The following is an 18,777-nucleotide window of genomic DNA, read 5'->3' on the forward strand; positions in this document are numbered from 1 at the left end:
GGAGCGGTCCAGTGGTAAGTGGTTATCCGGTTACCGGGGTGCTTGGCACGGGCAATTCGATCACAAGACGTCCTGGGATGCGAGGAAAAGAAGGTAAAGTGGTTGTGCCCACCAGTCAGGGGAAGAAGACTCTCCAGCCGGGAGATCTTCTCTGTCGTCGGGAAGTGGTGAGTCGGTTCTGCAGGGCTCCACCGGTGGTGTCGTCGTAGCAGGTCGGCTCAGCTTCTCCCTCGTTGGATTCTCAGGTCCTGTGGTGACTTCTAAAGTTCCAGTCCCAAAAGCCCTACTTTTATGCAGCACACCCCCATTCAAACAGCCTAGCTGTCAATCAAACATGCTAAGTGGTGAGCCGGCCGGCTCACCACTTGGGCCAATCACACAAGAGTGCGACTTGAGTTACCAAGGTAACTCAGTCCAGGGTGCCTAAACCCCCTCCCACACCCCCTGTGGTACCCAGACAGAGTGGCACCACTTTTGGAGGCTTCTGTGGAGAAGCCCGCCAAAAAGTGGAACAAAGGGCTCAACTGGAGTTGGAGTCACACAAGAGAACACAAATGCCATTTTAGAATCGAGTCCTGGCAAAAAATACCAACCAGTGAATTAATATTAAATAAATAAACCGGTGGTATGTTCGAGGCTATGAGAATTAAATAATTAAATTTGGTAGCCTCGAACAATGGGAAAATCCCATAGAGATATATTTGCGGTCGAATATTAAAAGTAGTATCCACTGCCACCAGCCAAAACTCGATCAGGGGGGACGGAGACGTGCCCCCTCGACTAACAGACCCCGGGGCAATCAAATTGCCCCGACCAGTACGTCCACAATATGATGGTTTGTACTGGTTACTGTTCATAAATTGGGACTAGTAAAGCCAATGTTGACTTTACATGCCCTGGGAGACAGTAGTCAGTCCCAGGGTATGAAGTCTATGATGGGGTGTCACTATGACACCCCTGTGTCACTGCACGGAGGGTGCTGTGTAACACACATAGTAAAAACACATGAGACCCTATGGAGTAAAGGACCCCATAGCCCATAAAACACATTAACAGTCAAAGGAACACCACAAATCATGTCCAAGAGTGGGAGAAAAAGAGTCTCACTCTTGGCAGGAGAAAAAAAAAAAACTCCAGAAATCCAGCAAAGCCGCTGGGGGACTCACTAGGTTAGGAAATTCAGCCTAAACATAGAATTCTCCCTAACATGGGGTCCAGAGGAGAGCTGTCGATCATTCCATTGGCGTGAGTTGTGTGCCATTCTCTGAGCTCTGGTGTACTTCAAGAGGTTGCTGGTAGGCCGGTCGGTTTTTGTCCGGACGGACGATACGACGGGCTTGGCATGTGTCAACCGCCAAGGGGGTTCCGGCCGCTCCTTAAATGCCTTGGCTGCTCAGGTAGGTGCCTGGATGGAATCGCATCTAGTGTCCCTGGTGGCCTCACATATCAGGGGGGTGGTCAATGCTCAGCAAGATCTTCTTGCAGTGGCCTCTGGGTCTCCTTTACGCTTTTCCACCTATTCCCGTTCTGCCCCGGGTGGTTCAGCGTATCAGTGTCCAGGGTGACTGTATTGTTGTTAGCTCCATTCTGCCCCCGACCCCCGGTGTTGGTTCCCCTCGCTGTTGGTGCTTCGGTCCCAGGAGCTTTGGCTGGGCCCGAAGTGGCATTGTCCCCTTCAAGGGGATCCGCGGTTGGGCACTGCCGGATACAATGGGCAGTATGGCTATTGCATGGGCTAGGCTGATATCTCAGGGATTGGCTGGTCCGGTAGTTGAGTCCATAATGAATGCTCTTAGTCCCTCCACTCTGTAGACGTACGGCAGGCATTGGAGCCTTTTTCTGGGACTGATATGGGCGGTCTGGGATCCCTGCCCTATATTCTGGCTTCCCCGCTATCCTTCAATTCCTCCAGGAGGGGGTTGACAAGGGCCTGGCGGTTTCCACGCTTCGCTCTCAGTGGGCCTCCATTAAATTCCTTTTGGGGGACTCCAATGGTCACTTGGATGGGGAGGTGTTGGTGGGGAAGTTGCTCCGGGGTTGTTTCTTCTTCTCGTCCTTGTACTTATAAAGGGATTCCCCCTTGGGTTCTCCCTCTTGTCTTACGGTTCCTGCATGGGCCTCCCTTTGAGCCCAATTTAGAGATTGATATAGAACATTGGACACTAAAGACTGCCTTTCTTATTGCCATCACTTCTGCCCATAGACTTGGGGAGATAGGGGCTCTGTTATGCCCCCCCCCTTTTCCTGAAGGTGCTGCTGGACTCGGTGGTGCTGAGGTGTGATCCGAAGTTTCTCCCTATGGTTGTTTCTTGGTTACTCACCTCTCAGGATCTGGTTCTTCCTGCCTTTTTTCAGGATCCGCAAACGCCAGAGGAGGTGGCTTGGCATAACATTGATGTTTGGCAGGCGGTGTTGGAGTATTTTGCTAGGACTGCCCCTTTCCGCCACTCCGATGGTCTTCTGATTACTTTTGGCCCGGCTGCATACTTGCCAACCCTACAGATTTAGGCAGTAGGCTACTGCTTTTTATGCAGTCCTACCACCTACAGATTTCAGTGACAGATCCTACTGCTTTCTACAGTGGCAAGTAATTTTTCTGATTCTAAGGCAGGCCCAAGACAAAGCATGCATCACATTAATGAGTCCATCTACACAGTGGACTGGTAGGTCATTACTTTGATTAGGTTCAGACCAATCCACTGACCTGACAGCTACTTGACTCTGTCTTGCACTCTTGCCGAGACAACCCTTAGATGAACCACCAGTGAAGGCAAGAAGCAGAGTGCAACATCATCACACAGCATCTGCCTATCACACTGAGGGGGCGGGGCATCAGTAGCCATGTCATTCAGTGTACAACCTGCAATAAATATAATGATAATGATGTTATTTATATAGCGCCTTAATCCAAAGCGCTTTACAGAGCACATATTTACATACAATATCACCCAACCGAAATTGGTACTCAATTATCGACCTTGGAAGGATGAAAGGCTGAGTTGGCCTTGCCGGGATTCAAACCTACGATCTGCAAATCACACTCAGATTGCAGCAGCGAGCGCTCAACCAGCTGAGCTATCTTACCGTATTGCCTGGGCTGCCACTACAGAGCAGTGGCAAACGTTTCCTACAAGCTCTGTGTGATTACCTTCTGTGAAGTTAGGTCATTGAATTTGGTGCTAAGTTACCATTCAGAATTATACATTTTTAAAAGTTCAACATCTTGCCATGTTGTACTGTTTGATGGGTTGTGTACTTTCGAATGCTTCAAAGGTGCCAACAATGTATGTTTTGTATTTTCCTGCGATGTCATTGTTATGGGAATAATTATTTTTGAAATGTAAAAAAAATCCTACATCTTTTTGGTTAGAGAATGTTGGCAAGTATGCGGCTGGTGCTGGGCGTGAGGCATCAGTGATGTCCGTTAGCCGATGCATCCGTGTTGTGGTCTCCATGGCCTATGTGGCTTCTGGTCTGCCCGGGCCTGCGCACATTCAGGGGCGGTCCACCAGGGGTTTGGCAGCATCCTGGGCCGATACACTGGGGGGGTTCTTTACAGGAGACTTGTAGGGCTGCCACCTGGGCTGATGAAAACATTTTCATCAACCACTATAGGTTGAATCTCTCCCACTCAGGGGTTGGAGTTTTGTCTTTGGGGATGTGGAATTGGAGTTCTTAAAGGTGTGTGTTTTCTGCACAGTTTTTGGCTCTGTTTCTCATTGGGACGTTTTCCCCCATTGCTGCTTTAGTATACCTCATGAGGTAAGTGCTGGGACGAGGAAGAGTGGACATGGAGGTAATGCTCTGATTACTTACTGGTAATCTTTATTACTCCTAGTCCTGCACTTCCTCATCAGAGTACTGACGACCCTCCTTACCCTCCCTGCAGGGAAGGTCCCATGCTCCGGCTTTGTAATATGAAACTAAGTGACATGGGGGATAAAAAGAAATAAAAGAAGGCCCTGTGTCGGAGGCAGGGGCCTCAGGAGGTAAGTACTGTGACGAAGAAGAGTAGGACTAGCAGTAATGAAGATTACTGGTAAGCAATCAGAGCATTAAGCGGGACGGGGTCTTCAGACCATCAGTTGCAACACATGTGGTTAGCAGGGTGGCTGGGGAGTGCAGCAGCTCATTAAAGGGGGAAGTAAGCTGAGTCCTTGTCGGTCTTGTCCCTCCATAACAATCCGCCCCCGCTTCACGGGTGCGAAAAAGCACTGAAAGGACGGAGTGAATCACCATTGCGCATGCGCGCTCACTTCTCTTCTTTCTTTCTTTCTTTCTTTAAATTAGAGTAGGCGTGGACGGACCCACGCAGGCGCTTCCCCATCCAATTGGATGATGTGCACCTATCCACCATTCAGCATTCGACCCACGTAAAACTCACAATTCCTTCCACCGCCCTGTCTGCCTCACAAAATCCAACAACACACTACTCCTCCTTCTGCCACTCACCCCATCACCTCCCATCAAAGCCTTCCCACTCAACTCAGCCACACCCTGCGCAGTCAATCGAACCCTCATCAATTCTCTCTCTACAGCATGTCTCTCACACCTAAACAGAAAATGTTCCACAGTCTCAGGCACTCCACACACCGCACAATCCCTCGATTCTCGCTTCCCCACTCTAAACAGGTATTCATTCAGTCCCACATGCCCTATTCTCAATCGATTCAGCATCACCTCCTCCCCCCTCCTCCATTCTAGACTTCCCGAATTCACCTTTACTGACACTTTCTCACGAATACCAAACATCCACCTACCTTTCACTCCACTCACCCACTTCTCCTGCCACTCATCCATGACCCGCCTCACCATCACTGCCTTCGTCTCATCCACACTCAAAGGTAATCTTACATCAACCGCTTCCCTTCTCATACCCTCACCCGCCGCTAGATCTACTAACTCATTTCCCAGAATGCCACTATGACTGGGGACCCACGCCAACTCCAGATCCATCCCTCCACGCACACACCGATCAATCTTTCTCCTGATATCCAAAATCACATCCTTCCTATCACCATCCCCTGACATAATCGCCTGCAACCCACTCAATGAATCTGAAAATACCACTACTTTCTCAAACCTCAACTCGCATACCCTTTCAATCGCCATTGCAATCGCCACCAACTCAGCCGTACAAATTGACACATCATCCGTCAGACGCCCCACTTTATACTCCCCCGTGCTTTCTAAATAATACGCCATTCCCACTCTTCCAGATACCGGATCCTTTGAACCATCCGTGAACACCCTGCACCCTTCTTTCTCTGCCACATATGCCTGACCCAAATCTTTGATCTCACCTCGCAATCCCCGCTTCTTTGACACCACACTCGTCAACTTCAAGCACACCTTAGGAGACCTCATCATCCACATCGGACACCTCACTAGATCCATATCTGTCACAACCATCAACTCGCCCACACCCCACTGCACCCCCTTCTCCCACATGTGAAACCCCAAAGTGCCCCCTTTCTTCCTCCACCGATCCCCATAATAGTCAAACCTCCAATTATACCGCAAACATTCACGTACCGGATGAGCCACACTCTTCGCACTACACTTCATCCACCACCTCATATTCAACACATCCCTTCTCAATCCCAATGGCATCTCCCCCACAAGTACCTGAACTGCATTCATTGGAGAGGATCTCATCACACCCGAACACACTCTCAACGCTCTCGCCTGCATCCTATCCAACCGCAACTTCTGACTCTTTGTGTAACCCACTGTCACCTGACATCCGTAATCTAGCACACTCAAAATCAATCCCTTATATAACATTCGTAAACACTTCTGCTGCGCACCCCATTCTTTCCCGGTCACCGCCCGCAACAAATTCAACCTGCGTTTACACTTGTCCATCACTCCATTCACTTGCATGTTCCAATTCAACTTTCTATCCAGAATCACCCCCAAGTACCGGAACTCCTTCACACTCTTCACCCTCACACCTTTCAAAACTAAGTTCAACTCCTGCTGCACTCTTCTCCTCGAAAACACCATACTCACACTTTTTTCCACAGACACCGAAAAGCCCCATTTCCCACACCACTCCTCCATGCGTACTATCACAGCTTGCAACCGATTCTGCACCGTCAACAAACTCCGCCCTCTTACCCATACCACACCATCATCCGCAAAGAAATCTACCTGACACCCTAATCCCATCATAGCCCGAATCAGTCCATCCACCATTACATTAAACAGCATTGCACTAATCACACTTCCCTGAGGTGTCCCATTTTCCATCTTCCAAACTTCAGACAGCACCCCCCTCACTCTCACCTGAAAGGTCCTATCCGCCAAAAATGCCCTTATCCACCGAAACATCCTCCCCTTCACACCCACCTCCAATAATCTTACCAACAACCCACTCTTCCACACCATATCATAAGCCTTCTCCAAATCCAAAAAGAACGCTCCCACCATCTCTCCATCACATATTGCCTCTTCCACCCCAGTCACTAATCTCACTAATGGATCAGCCACCGACCGGTTCTTCCTGAACCCACTCTGAAAATCGCTCAAACACCCATTCGACTCCAAATAAAACCCCAATCGCTCAACCACCATCCGTTCCATAACTTTACACATCACAACAGTCAATGCAATCGGCCTATATGACTTACACTCCGTTGGAACCTTTCCACCCTTCAAAATCGCCACCACAATCGCTCTCTTCCATATCTTCGGCAAAACACCACTCTTCCAAATCTCATTGATCAGAGCTAATACCTCCAACTTACATTCTACCGGCAACTTCTCTAAAAATACATACATAACACCATCTACCCCTGGACTTGACCACTTTCCCTTCCGGATAGCACCATCCAACTCCAACATCGAAAACAGAACCTCATATTGCTCTTCCCAAGGCCCAACATTTGCCAACACCTCCCGCATCTCCTCCTCTACCATACCCATTCGTATCCTCACCTCTTCTGGAAAATTCCCCGAACTGTGTACCTCTGCAAAATACTCCCCCATCAAATTCGCCTTTTCCCCATCCTCATTAATCACCTCTTCTCCTTTCAACAACACTGTCATTCCACCCTGTGATCTCGTTAATCCAGACATCCGCTTGAACTGTTTCCATACCTCACCCACACCGGAATCATTCCCCAAGGACCCACAATAACCCCTCCAATAACCACGTTTCCGTTCCCGAATTACTCTCTGCGCCTTAGCTTTAGCCTTTTTATATGTCACCAAATCTGCTATCATTCCTGACCTTATCGCCCTGGCCCTAGCCTTCTTACGTTCCGCCACAGCTCTCGAACATTCAACCGTCCACCAAGGTACCTCAATCTTCCCATTCTTCCCCTTCTCAATCTCTGGAACTGCCGCCTCAGATGCTGCTCTCATTCCCTGCACCAAATATTCATTCCACTCATCCACCTCTTCACCTCTACCTCGAGAAACAATCACTTCCTGGCACACTCTTTTATACATCTCCCAATCAGCCTTCTTAAAATTCAACCTTCTCCCAGTCATCCGTGGCCTGATCCCTACCTCACCCCTTACAGTCACCAATATACCAGAATGATCACTCCCCATGTCCCCTTCCACACGCACCTCCCAATCACATTCACCCGCTATAGCAGCAGACACCCAGGTCAAATCCAAGCACGACAGCTTCCCAGTCCTCACATCTAACCGCGTACCTGAACCATCATTCAGCAAAACCAGTCTCAATTCATCCGCCATGTCCTCCAACATTTCCCCATTTGTATCTGTCCGGTCGCTACCCCACAACGTATTGGCACTGTTAAAATCGCCACACAACACACAAGGTCCCACATGTCCCCTTATCACTCCAGACAACACACCCACTTCCACCACCTCACACGGATTATAATAATTCAGCACCAATACTTCCAATCCTCCTACCCGTATCCCCGCCCCAATCACCTCTACTTCTCCATCCACCACAATCTCTCTTGCTATCAACCCCTTTCGAACCGCTAGAGCCACACCCCCCCTCTCCCTTCCAACCTATCCTTACGAAACAATTCAAAACCCGGTATCACAAACCTCAGATCTCCCCTCAACCACGTCTCCTGAATACAAACCACGTCAACATTCAGTTCCCTGCACAACACCGCTTTTAACTCTTGTCCATTTCTCAACAAACTTCTCGCGTTCCACTGCAAAATCCTCATGCCGGGATCCCACTCTGCTTCCGCATTTTAGCAACCATCTTAAATACATCCTCTTCCACCACATCCACAACACTCAAATACCTCCTCCCCGCTTCCACCACTCCTTTCGTAAGATCTGACACACTAATAGAAGCATTCCTTTGAACCAACTCCAGCACACTCACTATGAAACACATAAACTCAGTTTTTGAAACAATCACCATTTCTTTGCCTTTCACCTCACCCATCACTTTCTTTCTTCCCACACCCTCTTCCACTACCAACTCTTTCGCACTCACCTCACTTACTACCCGTGCCGGTTTCACCTTTGCTACAGCCTCAGCATATGACAAACCTTCCGCCGCCCTTACCTGCACCACCTCTCTCGCAACCCTGTGACTCTCACACCCCCTAAACGCAGTAGAATGCCCTCCCCCACAATTTACACACTTCATCGGAGTCTCCACCTTGCATTCCTTAATGTCATGATCCGCTCCACACCTCCCACAATGTCTCTCATTCCTGCATACTCTCGCCATAGGCCCAAACTGTTGGCACTTATAACACCTTATTGGCATCGCTACATAAGCTTTCACACGGAACCTCTGATAACCCAACTCCACCACTTCCGGACACTCCTTCCGCGCAAATCTCACTGCTACTGTTGTAGATATTACATCCCCACGTGCATCTCTCCTTCCCAACCTCCATGCTTCCACCACCCCAACATCCACTAATTTATCTTCTATCTCAGACATACTTACAGTTACCGGCACTCCATACAATACCCCCTTACACGACACACCACTTTGATCAATCGCATGTACCGCATGTCTACCCAAACAACGCACTTCCAAAATCTTAGCTTTGCTATCAGCATTCGTTCCCTCCACTAGCAACCGACCTCCAGCCACTACTAGCACCCGAGTAACATCCCCCACAGCTGCCTCTATCCATCTAGCAATTTCCAATGGATTCACCCCCAAAAATGTCTTTTCACGACTATCAGGTTTCAATACCACCTTCCACACACTTTCATATTGCATCTTCTCTGCCTCCAACACACCACTCCCCAAAGCCCCCAGCTCCTCCAAATCACTTTTTTCCTGACACGCCGACCCTGAGAAGTCCTGAACCAACCCTCCTTCATTATTCCTCTGAGGAGACCTACTGCGAAGCCGTCCCCCATTTCCCCCTTTCCCCTCCTCCATAGATGAGGATCTCACAGAAGACACCTTTCCCCTCTTCTCCCTTTCCTCCACCCCTCCTTTCTTTCCAGGCTTCCCATCTCCCTTGCCCATCCTTACCTCCTCTTCTGGACACACTTTCCCCTTGCTCTCGCCTTAGGAGACCTCACAGCCTTCTCAAGCCCAACTCTCTTCACTTAGTAGCTGCTCCGCCCTGCCTGAGTCCGTCCACATGAATACCCGAGAATCCGATGGAAGCCACGCGCTCAACTCCTCTCCTCGCGCTCACACGGTCCAGCATTCCCCGAGCTCTCCTCCGTGATTCTCTTCCGAAATTGCCCAAGAGATCAGGAGTCAGAAGAGGCCCACAGGTTGCAGCAGCCCCGGTCGGCAAGGCCTCCCACGGCGCTTTCGGTAACGGCCCCCACTGGGGTCCCACTTCCGGCCCGGGATTTCCACTTCCGCCCCTTGGGCCTGTCCTCTGGCTGGGCTCGCGCCGCTGTCACTGAAGCAGCTGAGGAAGAGCGCTCCCTCCCTAGCACCCGGAGGACTTCCCTGAGCACCCCGCCTCCATTCAGCGTTCCCTGTTGCCCTATCGAAAGCACTGTCAACATCCGGGGTAGCCCTGACGGGATTCCCCTTCTCTTCTTTCTGCGCATGCTCTGATGGTCAATATCTGTGTGTGCTGTAATGTCTTTTTTCTGCGCATGCTCTGATGATCAATATCTGTGCGTGCCGTCTTTGTCTTCTTTCTGCGCATGCTCAATCTTCGTCTTTTTTCTGTGCATATGCTCTGATGGTCCATATCTGTACCCATTCTCTCCGCTGTCTTCATTCTGCGCATGCTCTCAGGATCCCTTTCTGAGATCCCATCTCTAGGATATTATTTCTGCGCATGCTGATGACCGTTTTTCTTTCTGCGCATGCTCTGTTAACCGTTTTCCTTAGTCTCAATCCAGTGTCTTCTTTCTGCGCATGCTCTGATGGTCCATATCTCTGTTCTCTCCGCTGTCTTTATTCTGCGCATGCTCTGAGCGTGCCATCTTCAGTTTCTTCTTTCTGCGCATGCGTTGTATCGTTGCACTGCGCATGTCAGCCGCCTCGCGGTGGATCATGAGTGGCGCTGCTCGGGTGACCCCAGTTCCCCCGGGCTGGTCCGAGTGATGGACTGTCCCTGTTTCTTTCCCGGATGGGCGGGCACTTGTTTGCCGTATCCCGGTCTCTCCGGATGGCCAGAGCGGTGGAGCTGCTGCCGGCCGCCGCGTGTTTCGCCGCAGCTTCCGGGTCCCGTCTGCGCCTACACCCGATTGGCTGGAATGGGCCGCTGCCGGCAGCCAATGGGGTGGATGCACGGGCGGGACCTGGAAGGGAGTGTCCTTCTCCCCCCGCAGGAGCTGGGGGGGGGGCAGGTCTCCAGAGAATCATCTGCGGGTTCCGCGCGCGGGAGACGGGGAGAGACGCAGGGTGGCCTGAAGTGACCTCTGACCAGAAGCCAGGGGCAGACGGTGACCTCTGACGCTGAGCCACGTCATAGCCTCGGCCCTGATACAGCATTACCCCCCCCCGCCCCCCCCACCCCACTCCATACGGGCGGTGAACAGTGCCAAGGGGAACAGGAAAAGGGAACTGAACATATCAGTTCTATAATTCAAAAAGGTGATTTAATAGATTTTAAAATATATATATATTTTTTTTTATCTCTTGTATATTTTTTTTATTTTTTTTATTTTTGATTTAATTGTATGACAATTTTTACCAGAAAAAAGAAAATGAATAGTTTGCAGAAGGCCTATCTGCAAACTTCCTTTAAAACAGTTCCTTATTTTATCTTTAGCTTATTCTTATTCTTGATGCTTTGACTCTAAGTCCCGGCATATAGGGCAGAGACCACGCAAGTAACCACGCGTGCCGTTGAGCTTCATTGGTGGAGTTGGTAAGTTAGCTGTAAGAGAATACGTGTAGGCCACTTCTTGTGTGTGGATCCAGTCTGCTTCAAACAGTTTTTTCGACACTCTATTTGGATTTTGAATAAGTGTCTCAACCGACAGATCCAGTTCTTCCAAGATCTTCAAATTAGTTTGTTCCCATTTTACAAGCATCCAATTAACACCCTCAAAAAGTTATTTGCGTATGAGATCCAACACACATGCTTCTGGGTTGTTGATTACCTTACAGTATAACATCAAAGTTGCTCTCAATTTTGTTGCCAACAATGACGATATACAGAGTTCCCTTCTTATTGGTGCAATTGGTGTAGATGGGGCTAGGCCAAGGACCCTTTGCCAAAAAAATCCTTCAAATTTCTCCCATATGGTGTTCGGAGCCAGAGGCATTGCGTCCATGCCATATATTAAGGCAGGGACAACCTTAGATTTAAAACATCTTAGAATAGGAATAATCGAGAAGCGGCTATGCTTCTTGTCCACAGCCTTTGCTTGTGCTGTGAGTTTTTTTAGATTTACCCAGAGTGTTTCTTGCATGGTCTTTTCGTCCCTGTCGTTGCTGATTGTAATTCCGAGATATTTGAAGGCCTCGACTATTTCTAGTTTCTTGCCGTCGCAATGCCAGATGAGTTTATGCTTCTTCTTTACGGGCCTGCCCAAGATGAGCACTTTAGTCTTTTCGTTGTTTAAGCGAAGGTTATTTTCAGACATGTAAGATACCATGTTGTCCAGCTGGCGTTGGAGGCCTATGGGTGTTAGGTCCATCAGGATGATGTTGTCCGCGTACAATGGGCGATCTATCTTCTCACCACCCATCGACGGCGGAGAATGCCTGACCATATGGATTGAATCTCCATAGTCTGCAATGTAGGAGTTGTACAAGGATGGAGCCAAAGGACAGCCCTGCTTGACTCCTCGAGCTGTTCCAATTTCCTCCGACAGACGGCCATCTGCACTCAGGCGAACTCGAATCGAGGTCCCACGATGCAAAGCCTTTATAGGGCTTAAGATTGAATCAGGACAAACTTTTGATTCCAGTTTCATCCAGAGACGCTGCCTGTCGACCTGGTCAAAGGCTTGGACCAGGTCGATAAAGACAACGTAGATTGGAAAGCCACCTTGCAGAACTTTAGCCTTCAGGGCACTCATGAGCAGGATGTTAGTGGTTGTTCCAGAATTTCTAATGAAGCCGTATGTATATTTTTTTTTATCTCTTGGATAAATTCAAACTCATATTTGGAAGGTCTTTTCCTTACCCATCCTGTGGTGCCCATCCCAACACTTTGCCTTTCCCTCTCACAGCCGTCCACTGCAGTGAGTTTCAAATCACTACCCGGTGACACATTCATGGACGTTTCCTGCTTTCCTGGGCCTCCTTCATTCGCATCATACTCTAGATCATCATGAGATGCCCCTCAATGTACCTGTCATACTCTCCATTGTCATAACTTGCATCATTGGTACTACAGGGATTACCGGTACCGGTAAGGGCACCGTTACCGGTAATCCCTTACCGCCCTACTACAAGTTCCCTTTGCAGGTCCTCCCTTAACGCCTGGTTTTCCAGGCGTTGAGGACGGGACCCACAAAGGGACTCCAGAGCTAATAACTATTAGCGCATTCCCCATTCCCATTGAGCCCTATGGGGGCTCAATGGGAATGGGGAATGGTCCTGGTGAATGGGGAATTACCAGTCCCTCCAACCTTGGAATGGACCGGTAATTGCTCCATTCACCAGGGCAGAGTCGGAAGGGTTTTGGAGGCAGCCATGGCGCTAATAGCGCCATGGCTACCTCTAACCTCGTTATGAGGCCCATAGTATTTAGAAGATCCCTTGAGAGTACACTCAAAAAGGTTTCCTGATACTCAAAACATCACCCACCCTCACATTGTGCATCCTACTTGAGCGCTAGTACTTTTCCCCCACAGCTTGGTCCCTTACCCAATCATGATATGAATCGCAACGCATGGACCATCCCCATATCAATTGGAACAGTGATATTTCAGTATATACATATGGGGTGTCCTGATGTGCCATCAGCATTTCCTGTACCCTCCTTTTCCAATCCAACCCATTCAGCCTGGACAACTGTATAGATTCCTTGATTATACGGTTGGTCCGTTCCGCCAAACCCGTGGGCTCTCTGGTTGTATAATGATGTGCATTGATTCACTAACCTCCGCTACCAACGAGGGTGGCCCCCACTCTTCAATCCTTTGCCATCCGCACTGCTGAGTGCATGATTCCCCTCTGCCTGCACGGCTGAGCATTTTTCTGCCGCTTGGTGTGTACGAAGAGTACACAACCAAAAGATGGCCGCCTGATCGCACCCTCGGCCCGGATACTGAACGCCAATCTGATTGGCCCACCCCGCCCAGCCTATCCACTACACCGATCCTGGGGCACCGACAGGCGTGAGCCGGCCCAAAACAAGGCGCACACTAAGACGCCTGTCCTGTGCCTGAGCCATTGAGGCAGCTGCGTCCACAGGAGCAGGAGCTCCTTTCTCCTGGCTGCCGGAGCAGCCCACAGACAACTTCCTGCAGCCCCGTTCACAGAGGTGAGTGGGAGATCCTTAACCTCCGCTACCTACGAGGGTGGCCCCCACTCTTCAATCCTTTGCCATCCGCAATGCTGAGTGCATGATTCCCCTCTGCCTGCACGGCTGAGCATTTTTCTGCCGCTTGGTGTGTACGAAGAGTACACAACCAAAAGATGGCCGCCTGATCGCACCCTCGGCCCGGATACTGAACGCCAATCTGATTGGCCCACCCCGCCCAGCCTATCCACTACACCGATCCTGGGGCACCGGCAGGCGTGAGCCGGCCCAAAACAAGGCGCACACTAAGGCGCCTGTCCTGTGCCTGAGCCAATGAGGCAGCTGCGTCCACAGGAGCAGGAGCTCCTTTCTCCTGGCTGCCGGAGCAGCCCACAGACAACTTCCTGCAGCCCTGTTCACAGAGGTGAGCGGGAGATCCTTAACCTCCGCTACCTACGAGGGTGGCCCCCACTCTTCAATCCTTTGCCATCCACACTGCTGAGTGCATGATTTCCCCTCTGCCTGCACGGCTGAGCATTTTCCTGCCGCTTGGTGTGTACGAAGAGTACACAACCAAAAGATGGCCGCCTGATCGCACCCTCGGCCCGGATACTGAACGCCAATCTGATTGGCCCACCCCGCCCAGCCTATCCACTACACCGATCCTGGGGCACTGGCAGGCGTGAGCCGGCCCAAAACAAGGCGCACACTAAGGCGCCTGTCCTGTGCCTGAGCCATTGAGGCAGCTGCGTCCACAGGAGCAGGAGCTCCTTTCTCCTGGCTGCCGGAGCAGCCCACAGACAACTTCCTGCAGCCCTGTTCACAGAGGTGAGCGGGAGATCCTTAACCTCCGCTACCTACGAGGGTGGCCCCCACTCTTCAATCCTTTGCCATCCGCACTGCTGAGTGCATGATTTCCCCTCTGCCTGCACGGCTGAGCATTTTTCTGCCGCTTGGTGTGTACGAAGAGTACACAACCAAAAGATGGCCGCCTGATCGCACCCTCGGCCCGGATACTGAACGCCAATCTGATTGGCCCACCCCGCCCAGCCTATCCACTACACCGATCCTGGGGCACCGGCAGGCGTGAGCCGGCCCAAAACAAGGCGCACACTAAGGCGCCTGTCCTGTGCCTGTCCGTTGCCGTACGGGCCGTTGGCCAGAAACGCTGCCCAAAACAACTACTGTACACTAGTCCGTAAGTGTGTCCCCTTGACTTATCTTTGTGCAACTCTCGCTGCCTTAACGCCTGCCCGCACTCACACTGTGTTCCTTTGCCAGCCTATAGGGGCCCTGCCACTGTGTTACCATTGTGTTCCTCTGCCAGCCTCTAGGGGCCCTGCCACTGTGTTACCATTGTGTTCCTCTGCAAGCCTATAGGGGCCCTGCCACTGTGTTACCATTGTGTTCCTCTGCCAGCCTATAGGGGCCCTGCCACTGTGTTACCATTGTGTTCCCATTGTGTTCCTCTGCCAGCCTATAGGGGCCCTGCCACTGTGTTACCATTGTGTTCCTCTGCCAGCCTATAGGGGCTCTGCCACTGTGTTACCATGCCATTGTGTTCCTTTGCAAGCCTATAGGGGCCCTGCCACAGTGTTGCCATGCTAGCTTTTTACCGGCCCTGCCACTACGAGCGCTACCACTAGCCCCTAGCTGCCCTGCCAGACCTACAACTGCCTCTGCACATGCCTCGACCTACCCCCAGTGCCAGCCCTGTACCGCACAACACCACCCAGCTCAGTGCTCTAATGCATCCCCCTGCCACCCACCTCACAGCGCCCACACCCCTCCTCTCCTTCTCCTCTATCTCGCTCATTACTCTCTCTCTTTGGGCCATCTGCAGCTTGCTCCCTGCATACCCAGACCTCCCTCCACCGCCCTCCATCATGCCTCACTCCTCCCCACCCGCATCACCACACACCACTCTCAACCACTGCATTATCAACCCTCCTGAACACCTTCTTAGGCGCTACAGACTAAGAACCTGTACCAAACCCTCATTTGTGTTCCACAGCTCTCCACCATCTACCTTCAGTAGGAACCAAAAGCTCAGCTATCGCACCCACACAACATCTTTACGCTCACACCCTCCAGCCCATGCGCATACCCTCCACCCCCATGCGCTCATACATGCACCCCTCCCTCCTTCACTCACAAGTGCTCCCACCACTTCGTTCTCACCGAACACCAGCGCTCAGGACCCACCACCTACCAACCGCTTCCTTAAATGCACCCTCATTAATGCACGCTCCATCCATGCCCATGCCATAGAGATCAATGACCTCATCACCACCCACAAACTAGACATGTTAGCAGTATCCAAAACTTGGCTCCACGAGGCATCCAACCCATCCCTACACCTTGCCCTCCCACAGGACTACATCCTTAGGCAGGACCGCAAAACCTCTAAAGGTGGGGGCGTTGCCCTCATCTATAGAAACTCACTTGCCATTAGGCAGTGTAACCAACACTGGGACAACAACGCTGACCTTCTCCAAACGAGCTCTCTCCCCTAATTGCACCATCAACCTCTTAGTCACATACAGACCTCCAGGCTCCCCTCCGGACGTCCAAAAGCATCTCCTCGAAATCATTAGCAACAACCTGAAAAGCTCCACCAAAACCATTCTACTTGGTGACCTTAACCTTGGCTTAGATGACCCCAAGGACAAATCTGCCACACACCTGGCCAACAATCTTTCCAACATGGGGTTCATCCACAAAATCACCATACCTACTCACTGCAAAGGCCGGTCCATCGACTGGGTAGCAGATCATAACTGCTCATCATCCATCACCTCCATCTCAGCCCTCCCCTGGACAGATCACCATCTCATCCAATTCTCCATCCCCACCACACCCACTCGTAAAATCCTTACTCATGCACCCCCCGCCAAAGTCAGAAGCTCCAAAAAGCTCACAGCGACCAATCTCGCTCCTCTTCTTGATATCCCTGAACTCAAGCATCCCTTTATCCAAGATCCCACCTCTCTTGCTAACATCTACAACAACGCCCTCACCCAAGCCATTGACTCTATTGCCCCGCTGGAAGACAAAAAAGGAAAAAAATCCATGCACTCCAACTCTTGGTTCTCAGAAGAACTATCTGTCCTGCGCACCATGAAGCGCAAAGCCTTATCCAACTGGCAGTCTACGCCCAACCAATCCTCTCTCAATGAGTTCAAAGAAATCTCACGGACCTACAAAATGGCCATCTTCGAAGCTAAATCTGAATCATACAATCAAAGAATAACCAAATCCCGTTCCAAAACCAGAGAAATATTCTCTATTTTCAAAGAACTCACCACTCCCGAGTCCAGCCCAGACGAAATCATCAAGGATGAAGCTTGGTGCACAGGCATCCAGACAGCCCTCCTAAATAAAGTCAAAACGCTTCAAGACAAAATTGCATCCCAATGTAAAGCACTCAATACCTCTGCCACGCCTCCTTCTCTCCCCCCTCACAACACTCACCCGCAAACACCTGTCACAGATTAGACAAATTTTATAAAGGATACAGCCGTGTAAAGGATACAGTCGGTATTCACTTTCGGGGAGCCCTTCCGTTCTGGGGTATCTTGAACGTGCAGCGAACCAGATTCTTCCGGGACACCTTGCGCGTGATGCTAAACAAGACTCCCCCCCCCCCCAAGAGCGTAGCCTGTAGGAATTTAATAATAACTAACAGGCCAGGGGCTTGGGCGAAAAGGCAGGAGCAGCGACAACAGAGCTAAGGGAACAAACAAAAAACAATGGTTCAAGAGAGCAACTAAGTTTACCCGAAATGCAGCAACCAGCCACCCACAATTACCCTCTCTTACCTGCTGAGCTAGAGAGAAATCCCACAACCTTTTGTGAGTCCAAGGCGCTCTACGACAACCAGGCGATGCAGGAGGAAGGTTCCAGTTGGTAAGAGTTAGTGTAGAGGTCCACCTAACCCGAACGGCACGAGGGCGCAGCTAATGTCCAAAAGCAATCCCTTATTCCATTCAGCAAAGCGTCCTTGTAGTGAAGGTGAGCGATCCAAATAGTGACCAGTAGAATCAGGAGAGCGTTCATATAGTCACGTTGATGCGTGGAAAAAGAAGGGGAAGTAGGAAGTCCGTGATGATAGGGATCAGAGGGGACAAATGGAGCTTTATCTAGAAATTCAGTGGTGAGAAACAAATCCGAAAACGTCACAACAAACAGGAGTAGGAGAGAGCAGTCCGTTATACAAAGCCAGGAGTTCGAGTGCCAAAGGGAAAACAGGAGGGGGTTTTGTCGCCAGAAATAGTAAGGGCTGAGACGTATAGAATAATCCTTAAAGCATGAGCCGGGTCTAGGAGGTTCAGGAAACAGGATAACATGAATCGGGCGCTTAAACTAACTGCTTAGTTTTAGGAGCACCTATTGCATGGACCGGCTTAGTTAAATACGATTAGCATTCCCAGGACGTGAGACGCGTTGCCGGCGTGTCACGTGATCGTAAAAAGTGGGGATGCTGGGAAATGTAGTGCGGCGTGTCTCGCGGCTTGGATTTAGTTGCCAAGGCAACTTCCACCTGGAAACGGACGGCCCTAGTCGTCCGTGTGCAGGAAAGCGGGGCATGACAGTACCCCTCCGCAAAGAGCGGCTACCCCGATAGGCACGTAATCTTTCCAAAAAGAAGGCACGCAAAAGCCGGGGTGCATGCACATTTGAGGCCGGCTCCCAAGTTCTATCTTCGGGGCCGTAACCCTTCCAATCAATCAGATAAGATCGCACTCCGTGGCGCAGACGAGTGTCTAGTATAGCATGTACTTCGTATTCGTCTTCCCCCCGCACATTGATGGGAGCAGGAGCAACAGAAAGTCGAGTGCCAGGTACAAAGGGACGGAGGAGGGAAACATGGAAAACAGGGTGAATCCGCCAATGAGATGGAATGTCCAAACGGATTGCAACAGGATTGAGACAGTGCAGTACTTTATAGGGACCTACA

The 18,777-nt window shown here is 50.6% G+C and overlaps 1 long non-coding RNA gene across 1 annotated transcript in view; it reads left to right on the forward strand.

Moving 5' to 3' along the window:
- Nucleotides 1-10,738: 10,738 nt before the first annotated feature.
- The window catches only part of LOC138511128 (uncharacterized), a 51,576-nt gene continuing 43,537 nt past the window's right edge, over nucleotides 10,739-18,777 (forward strand). Inside the window, exon 1 of the long non-coding RNA XR_011280573.1 lies at nucleotides 10,739-10,990. This is a non-coding gene — a long non-coding RNA (uncharacterized lncRNA). The remainder of the gene's footprint in view (nucleotides 10,991-18,777) is intronic.

Source organism: Ambystoma mexicanum, chromosome 6p, assembly GCF_040938575.1.
Source record: "Ambystoma mexicanum isolate Mex_15411 chromosome 6p, UKY_AmexF1_1, whole genome shotgun sequence".
In the NCBI taxonomy this organism is placed as follows: Eukaryota; Metazoa; Chordata; class Amphibia; order Caudata; family Ambystomatidae; genus Ambystoma; species Ambystoma mexicanum.